Source organism: Megascapheus bottae, chromosome 13 (assembly GCF_031878675.1).
Source record: "Megascapheus bottae isolate mThoBot1 chromosome 13, mThoBot2.hap1, whole genome shotgun sequence".
Taxonomy (NCBI): domain Eukaryota; kingdom Metazoa; phylum Chordata; class Mammalia; order Rodentia; family Geomyidae; genus Megascapheus; species Megascapheus bottae.
The window spans coordinates 28,243,100-28,253,464 of NC_143521.1; positions in this window are offsets into that span (position 1 = coordinate 28,243,100).

Genomic DNA, 10,365 nt, shown 5'->3' on the forward strand with positions numbered 1-10,365 from the left:
TCACTTGGGTTAGATTCCAAACATATAGAAAGAATAAGCCAAGTTCTACTGAAGAGATAATTGTAGAGTGTAGAAGAGAAGCATATAAAATACATTTTCATCCAATGCATTAATTGCCCTGGGAGAAATGAAAGGAAGACCTTACACAACTGTATAGGAGCCACAACCACAGTGAAATATCACCATACATCAGATGATTTGCACAGAGCATCTAAGGTATGTTCCATGCTTGTACAGGCAGCAGCTGATCTGAAAATATCCATGATTGTTTCATCTTAGTTAATGTTAGATACTTCCCCTCACATTAATAGCAATAGTCATTCATCACCTCTTACATGCGCATGCACATGGAGATGAAAACTGGTCATACTGTGCAGGAAGAGGGAGATATTATTCAAACTAGAGTTCCTCTGTGGCTACCAACCAATCACATCCACCACACCCCTGCTGTTCACATCTTCTAACTAGAAACACAGATGGTAGTCATGTGATGATGTGCAAATGGCTACAGAAACTTATTAACTCCCGAAGTAATTCCACTCTTTCTACTGCATGATAATGCATGGCCAAAAATCATTTTTAGAAGTGAAAAAAGTACTAAAACACCAGTACTCAGTGGTGTCCTTAGTGAGAAGACAAACAGTAGAACAAAGGACAAACTCGTCCCACCCAAAACAGGCTGGCACCATGGCAACTGGAATGGAACTCAGCAGCCACGACTGGTGAAATACCAGCTGTTTTCAAGACCTGCCTCGCCATCCGAATCCCTTGTCTGATTCTAGGCCAGCCTCTGCCTCTGACTTCAATCACCACAGCAGAAGAAAGATCATTTTAGGCATTAGTTTCCATAACAGGCAACTGGAAGTGTGACCCTTGGTTGATTGCTAAGTTTTTTTTTTTTTTGCCAGTTAGAAACAAAATCTTGCCAAGTTATTGAAGTTCCAGGATATATTTTATCACATTTTTCTTTGTTTTATGTATTGTGTTTCACATACACATTCATAACTTTCAAAATTCATCAATTCATCAAGAGGAAATTTAATAATTTCTGCCAGTGGAAAAATAATGCCATGTTTGTGTTAAAAAAAAATCAAAACCTAAGATCCATCATGTTTAAGGTCATTTTACATCATATGCAATACTGAAAATCGGGTTATTTAACATACATGATCTTTGTTACAATTTTTGATGTGTACGGATTTCTTTTTTTTTTTCCAGTCCTGGGCTTGAGCTCAGGACCTGAGCACTGCCCTTGGACTTTTCTCAAGGCTAGAGCTCTACCACTTGAGCCTCAGCACCATTTCTGGCTTTTTTCTATGTATATGGTACTGAGGAATCAAACCCGGGTCTTCATGCATGCAAGCACTCTACCTCTAGGCCAAACTCCCAGCCCTGTGTATGGATTTTTATAGGTAAGAACACAAAGTGTTAATAATAGTGAGGAACAATTAGAACCTCTTATCCCACTATTAGGCATAAAAAGCCACCACTGTAGGAAACAACATGTCACTTGATTAAAACAGATTATCAGCTATTACTGCTGCCCTAGTCCTTCGACTCTTAGCTACTAAACCAAGGAAAACAAGCAGAAATGTACACAACTCTTGTACACACATGGATATGTACATTTTAATTATTGTCAGGTCCAGGCATCAGATCCCAGAGCTATGGATGAAGAAATGTCCACTCAGTGATATCTCCTAGCTCATAATTTTAATATTAAATAATAATCCAAAATCACCATGGAGTGAGGAATGGGTAAACCAACAGCAGAGTTAAACTAAAGATCTATCCCTCAATCTCAGCCTTAAAAAAGTAACTTAAGGGAGTTACTGGAAAATAAACAAAAGGGCACATTCTCAGATGTATATAACAACAAATGGAAAAGTAACAAGGCAAGCAGTTTCTGTAACAAGTCTAGGGATACCAAAAAACACTGAGATAAGTAAATACCCTTGACTCTGCTCATTTGATAAGATTAATGCCAGTCAAATCTCACATATACAATCAGTGTTTGTCTATTGATTTCATTCAATTCCAGTCAAATCTCTCCTACAGGATTCTAGGATAGTCACAATATAATAGTAGGGGGGACCTTTAAATCAATATAAATGGCCCTGAGAGTAGACATATAGCTTTATCTAGGGTGCACTGGCTAGCAATAAATAAGAATGAACTATTTATATGGACAGTATGGAAAAATTAAAACACTGTACTAAATTGCCAGGCATTAGTAGCTCATGCCTCTAATCTGAACTACTTGGGAAGCTGAGACTTGAAAATTATGGTTAATAAAGCTAGCCCTAGCAAGAACATTTCTGAGACTCTCATCTCCAATTGACCACCAAAAAGCCAGAAGTAGAGCTGTGGTTCAAGTGGAGGAGTGCTAGCTTTGAGGAATAAAAAGTTCAGGGACAGTGCCCAGACTCTGAATTCAAGCCTCAGGGCCTGAAATAAGAAAGAAAAAGAAAATATTATGCTAAATAAAGAAGTAACTGTAAAAAGAGTACTATCTAGTTGTATGCTATACTAAAATGAAGAAAGAAACGTATAGATTTAGAGAACAGTTCAGGATGGCAAGGAACAGGTGGGGAAAGCGAGGAAGAACAAAGGAACTGAAGGAAACTTTATAGTGTCCGTGATCTCATTATACATAGATTAATTCATATGCTTTCAACATACAGTCAATTCTCATTATTCACGGCAATTATCTTCTAAAACGTTCTTTATATTGAATTAGCAAACACAAATCAACCTTTTATTTTTCCTAGGAAATACACAGTTAGCTTCCTCAGAACCTCTGGTCACAGCAAGTTCTTCAGCCAAATGCCTTTTGTATAATAGAGTCATTTACTGGTGGCCTTATAAAATAAGCCAGTCACATCAGCACTCAAAACTTGCTCCTTCATAGCACCTTTTCCCATTTAGCCATTAACAGGTAGTCTAAAACTTCTACTGTAATCTCTTAATCTGTAGAACACCCATTAACTTTATATTTTCCCATGATGTTATATCTCAAAATATACCAGCCAGCACTAACCAAGGAGGGATGATAGAAGGGGTGACTACTGGTAAATTGACAAGTTGAATTGAAATCCCTCTGTGCAATTACTTATAGATGATGAAGATAATAAAACAAAAATTTTTCTGGAGTTGCATAATTTAAATTTCTTGGTTTTCAGTTGCAAAACAAAGCCACTCATTGTTTCTACATGATTTTTTTTCATCTCATTAACCCATAAATCTAAATTTTTAGTATTTTCTATTTTTTTCCTTTTTGTATTTAAAATTGTACAGGTGATGTACAGAGGAGTTACAGTTACACAAATCAGGTAAAAAAATACATTTCTTTGTTGTCAACATCACCCGTCCCTCACTCTCTCCCAATTTTCCCTTCCTGTCCCCACCCACACGTGGTATAGCCCATTTTTCAGTATAGTATCTAGTGGCGATCACTGCTGCATTTATTCAACCTTTGTTCTTCTATTTCTGAAACAAGATTTTTTTTACTTTGTTATTATTTTTCTTTTTTTATGTCTTATTTCATCTACAATTGTTACTTTTAGACTTCCTGGACCAACCTTACAGACTCCATTGTGCTGGTTCATTATCACTGAACTCTCAACTCAAAGTACTAACTCTTAACGGCTGAAGGAAGCTCTGTCTGCAGAACATATCATAAGTCTATGGTACCATACAACATTTTAAGCTAGAAGGAACAACTCTGAATAGCAAAATCATAGACAAAACAACCCAAACGTATGATCAATGTGTTATTGAATTAATGGTCAAACCAAATTACGTGATGAGAAAGTACAGCAAACTTTTACCAGTCCATGAAATGACTTGCAACATCGCTGTGATTCTAACAAGTCAGCAAAGCCTATGCAGGGCTGACCAAGAAAAAGTATCATCTTATGCAGTTTGTTGTATCGCAATTACACTCCAGTAATATTGTGATAAAATTTGTCAGTGCCTTATTCACATTAAGATTGAGCAAATGTAAATGATCACAACACAATCTCCAATGTACTGGTGTTTCTGAGCTCCTCATTTAGCTCCTCTTCCTTAGTTTCTTAGATTCTCGGAGATATGAGCAGTCTCTTTCCGCCATTGCTTCTGTGGCATCTGCAGGGAAAAAAAGTTCATATTTGAGCCAGGTGTGCTGGTGCACCTATGTAATCCCAACACATGGCAGGTAGGTGCGGAAGAATCAGTTCAAAGCCAGTCCACATAGAAAGATGCTGACTCCAAAATAATATAAACAAACAAACAATAAATAAATAAATAAATAAGAAAGGAAGGAGGAAAGGAGAAAGGGAAATAAAAGAAGGAAAGAAAGGGAAAACAGAAAGAAAGGCGAGAGGGAGGGAAAAAAAGGAGAAAGGGAGAGAAGGAAGGAAAAAGGAAAGAAGGAAGGAAGAAAAGGAGGAAGGAAGGAAGGAAAATAAAGGCCTACTTAGAAGCTTATGGTATAACACACTTCTGGCGTGGTTTCACTGATTCTTTATTGTAGTTAGGTGCATAGTGCAGCAGTGAAGCAAATTGGAGATGAATCTGTTTTCCACCACAGTTCATAAATGGGAAGAGGGAAACAGACTGTTTTCTGTAGATACTGTTAGGCTTTTTACAGCTCTACTCCTTCCTACATTTCTAACAAACACTATGGCCAACAAAAAATCTGTACATTTTTCTGGTCTAACATGAGAACATTGAGATTGTCAACAGATAGACTACACAGACAATTTAGAAACTACAGCTTGCCCAGTCCAAATGCATAGCTCTTTCCAAGTCTTGTTAGCATATAAGCCACCAAACAACTTCTAAAAAAAAAAAAAAGAAAACTTTCTCCAGCAATTTAAATTCGAGGGTCTCCCTACAAGCAACCAATATTGCCAATTATTTCCTAAATGTGTCACAGGCTTTCTGCTGTTGCTAAGCTACTCATCTCCACTTGCTCTCTTGTGCTCTGCAATTATTCCTCAATCTTCCCACAGAATTGTCTTTGACTCAATGCAAACTCGTTTATCTGCATTTTGAATATTTCAACTTTAGCTCCTAATGATTTGTACTTCAAGGGGAAAAATGCGTGCCTCATAAATAGTGAGATATTTAACACACTGTTTTTCTACATTTGAGATTTTTGACCTGTGCTTCTCTTTTCTGACTATTGTTTCTCTGCTACTGTTTCTGTGGTGTACATATAATGGATCTCTGTTTATCATTCTCCATTCTTGCCTTCCCTTCTCTCATTTTGGATTGATACCCTTCTGTGTTTCTGCATGACTCTTATCTTCATTTGCCTTTCAGTTTCTGTCTGATTAGCATTGCCATTCTTTGCTGTAAATTTTCTAGTTCATTTTATCTTACAGGAAAGCATCAGTGGTGACGTGAAGAGTTTAGTCTCCAATCTGAACTTCTCCACTTTGAATATTGGCTTTGCTACTGGTGACCTATAATGACAATGGTGACCTAAAAATCCTTGGGCTTCAGTTTGTCGTCTGTAAAATCAGAATGAAAATAACATTTCTCATACAGTCTTTATGAGATGTGCATACATCACCCTCGAAAAATCACTTATCATTTAGTGACTATTAATACTATTTATTAAATTAAATAGTACAGAAATATCATCCTGGCTCAGAGACTGAATGAAAGGGGATTTATATAAACAAATGCAGAAAAACACTTTGCGACTCCTAAGAAAGTTTCCTCTTTTGAGCGGGACAATGACTAGAACTTCATATGAAAGCACCTTTTTGCACACAGCTGGGTACTGGTGGAATGTGTTTCAAACTCAGGAGCATACTGAAGACTGATCTATACAGATAGGAGGAAGAAGTTCTGCTATGCTATGCACTGTATAGAAACCATACATAGAAATAATGCACCTATACACTTTAAAAATCTACAGAAAGGATTCTGAGTGTTTTACTATAAAATAACAATAGAGAATGGGCATGGTGGTGTACATGTACAGTCTCAGCATTAAGGAAGGTAGATCCAGGGCTGCCTATGGTGTTTCAGACTAATTTGGAAATCAGTGACCCCCCAAAATAACCAAAGATACTTCCCTCTCCCCAAATTATATTCAGATATATTTAGATTGAATTTAAAAGTCATACAATGTACACATGCCTCAAAACATCACAAAGCACCCTGTAGTAGGCACAATTTTTATCTGGGTTATCAGTCAAGTTTAATTTAAGAATACCAATGTTCTTATTTAAAACAGGCCTAGATCCAAGAAAAGCTTATGAGGACTGTGAGGAAGGAGGATGGCAGTGGGGATGGAAATAGGAAAGGGGAACAATTCAAAGGGTCATAGACTAAGGTACTCTGGGCTAGGTGTGAGAGATGTATGTACAAGCATTTAGCAAAGTGACACTGTTTACTCATTTTGTGTACATGCTATGTATGTTAAACTTAATCAAGCAATAGTGCTTCTTGTGAAGACATAACTATTGATTCAGAAGTACATAAAAGGTCTAGGTAAACATAGACCAAACTGGCAGTGGTAATTATCTCAAGTACTAAGTAGACTTTGAAAATCAGTAAATTAAAAGTAATTTTTATCTTTTACATTACCTTAAACAACTTCATTCCTTATAGCTGGAATGTAATCAAATGGGTAGAATATGTAGACTCTGAGTCAGTTTATATTTGTGTGGCCTTGCTGGTACACTCTCACTTGAGTTTCTTGCTAGAGGATAGTTCCCTAACAATTTAACTACACTTTCACTTCCAACCTTTTGCTGGTTAATTGAAGATAAAAGTTTCAATGATTTTTCTTTCCAGGCTAGCACTGAACAGTAATCCTCAGATCTCAACCTCCAGAGTTGCTAGGATTACAGATGTGAGCTATAAGCACCCAACTTTGTTTCTCAGGTTTTTAAGCTATTAAATGACCATAGAACTTAATTCTACTTATACATTGTTTTAAGTGTATTTAGTAACTAACTACCTATATGTGTGTGGTGGTGGTGATGTGTGTGTGTGTATGTGTGTGTCTGTGTATGTTTGTGTACATATATATACACATATATATGCATGCAAATTATCTGTTCTTAGTTTATAGAGCTAAACATCAAACCTAGTACATAGTACATGTTAACTCTTATAAGATATGTAAAATCTAAGATTTCTCTTAAAACCAAATACAGTGTCATGAATGCAAATCTTTATCATCTTGTGGTATTTGTTCAAAGGAAGTTTCCTTTTATTGTATCAATGATGGGAAAAATAAGATGGAGAACTTTAAGTCTCTGAGTTGGGTAACTTCATGAGGGGAGACATGCATCAGTGAAGAAAATATCCCTGGTTGGATTTTAGAATTCACTTAAGGAATTGTGGAAGAACAACATGAAGCATGAAATGCTTTGAATTCTGGGCTTAGGGGTGTGAACTTTATCTCTAGCTCAGAATAATCTGTAATGTGTTTGAGCATAGGAATGGCATGATATTTTAACAACTTTGGGTTGTCTTTTTCTATTATTGGTATTTAGATTGAGTATACACTTAACAGCAAAGCAAATAAATGTATCACAAACCCTATCACTAGTTTGTATGCTGATGTGAGGGTTATTAAACTAATACAAAATGGAGGAAGGACAAGAATCTCCCAGTTTCCAGAAAAACATGACTTCAATGAAGTTGTCAATGTGAAAAGTAAAACCACAAAGAATTAAACTCAGCTAAGTTAAAATTTCAGCTAAATTATAAAAAGTAGGTAATGTAAATATGTTCCCTTTGTTGTATCCATGTGCTGAGACTATAAAAATGTGTGATGCTGGCCTATAGAGTCAGATACATCATCCTAGGAACAAAAAGCCATCCTTTCCACTTCTAACACACACAATGATGAACCAGGAGGAGAAGACTCCAGAAAATTCCCTGATAGAATAGTCAGAAATAGAGAATACAGAACAGATGGATGATACAGAACAGACACTGCTCAGGGAAAACAATGAAATCCTGCTAAAGAGACTTTAGAAAGGAACCATCTCTGACACTGGGGAATATCCTGACCTTAATTATATTGAGGAGAGTCATTCTCTGAGAATCCTAATGTAAAATATTTTCTATTCAATATTAGTATCTAGCTAAATGGGAGAAATGTCTGCCTTCCTTAGGGGTTAACCAATTACATAGTACTTTTGCTTCATGGATTTTTTTGCTTGGCTTTTCTTGGACACTGGAATTGTTTAGCTGGGTGTGTGTGTGTGTGTGTGTGTGTGTGTGTGTGTGTGCGCGCGCGCGCGCTTTTGGCTTCTTTCTGTTTATCTCCAGTTAGTGCCCAGTTCCTAGTAATTAAATACAAAGTTGTTTTAAAGATTGAGCTTAGATTATCTCATTTGCTTCTCCCCTCTCTCTGTCTTCTATCTCTCTCACTCTATCTCTCTAAGCTATAATGATGTCATTGAGGCACTCAGAAACAGTAAATTGAAGTAAAATAAATTCTTACATTGGATCATTAGCATACAGTTGATTTTCTTTTTTAAACTGAAAACTCTTCTCAGTTCTTGGTTACTTAAGACCTTTCACAATTTAAGTAGCTGGGTTGGAGAGTCAGCTTTTCTAGTCTTATAAGTCACTTGAGCTCTGGACTTTATTACCTTTGATCTCTGCTTCAGAACCAGTCAATTCTTACTTGTGCTAAACACTTTCTTGTAACATTTGACTAAATTCTCTCCAAATAGTGTCCAACACACTGTTGCTCTCATTTAAACTTTCACCGGAAGGACCTGTCTTCCAAGATACAAGTGAAAATCTCATCAGACATTACCAATAGAAAAATAGTGCCTCTCGAGTCCTCTAGCTACTATCTTTTCAATTGCTACTTGCCACCTATTTTGTTAAGCTAACCCTGCCTGCTTAAATTCTGTTGATAAGTAATTTCTGACTGAGGGTTTAGCCAGAAAAATATGACTTTCTATATATTTCAAGCAGGAGTACATTAAATGGTGGTGGGACATGTTTTATGACTAACTTTATGACACAGATTCCTTCTGCTGAATTTGGATCCAATTGCATGTCCTGAACAGTACAGTGTGTTACAAGTTAATCTGCTGTAAGGTCATTCCATCACCAAAAACTAGAGAGGCCACATTTAGAGAGGTGGAGTTGGAAGTCTTTGTTAGAGAGCCAGTGTCTACAAGTGGAGACCTGTCTCAAAGACCTGAATCCCAGAACAGAGCTTGAATAAAGTTTTTTTTTTAAAGAAAAAAAAAAACATATGTTTAGGTGGAGCACCCAAGGCCAACAAAAGTGTTAGATATAAATCAAAGCAAACCAGATGAGGATACTTATTTTTAATAAAAGTGTTATAAATAGGAAAGAATCAACTATGCAGGGAGATTATCAGGGGCCATCAGAACCCCATTTTTCTCATGAAAGCATGGCTTTTCTGGAGTTAAATAGTCCATAACATATTTACAAACCAAGGGATGCCCTCTATCACTTCTAGAGTTATCAGAAAATTTCCATCTTCTATTAAGATGCCAAGATGGCATTACCTAGATCCAGTATCATTGTTTCTAATCTGTGATTTCCAAATCTAGATCATACCAAATCCATGATGTTAGTAGTCATAATAATCACATTTGCCAAAGAAACAACAGATAACTTATGATTATCTTTATACAGCACATCATGCTCAGTTGGTAACCAGCATTAACTGAAGGTTACACAGATGAGACACAAAAGACATCCAATATATGCCAAGTTTTGTGGCATCTCACTACAATTATCTAAGAGCTCCAAATCCACAATTGTCTACCCATATTTTTCACATTTCTGGCATATTGTGGAAAAAAGTGAAAGAAATAAAGCTTCTGAAGATTGTATGTTTGGAGACAATTCTCTGTTCACAATAGTAGTGAAAACAATAAAAATTAGATGCTCATCGGACTTTTATCACAGGAGAAAAATTAACTCCCTTCATCAAAACAACTAAACAAAACACATATTCAAAGACAGGAGTACCACAATACTATCCAGAGGCTTCAATTTTTAGAGAAGAGAAAGAGTGGTACAAGAAATTCAGTGAAGTCAAGGCCACAAGAATTTGAATGACAGGATAATGAAAAGAGAGAGAATTACTTAAAAAATAATCCCTGGGATCTGCTGTCTTTGTTAAGGACTGATCAGAATATTCCATGGAATCAGGGAGTAGAATGTCAAATAATAGCAGTAATCAAATAAAAATCTCCCGTACAGATGGCAATAGTTCACATTCCTATCAAATGGATTGGAGAAACATTGCATTTGCCAGACAATTGTCAGATCTTTTAAAGTATTTCATCATGGGTACATGTCTGAATTAGTCTTGACTAAAGACTGTTCTCCATCTACCCTCAAAAGGTG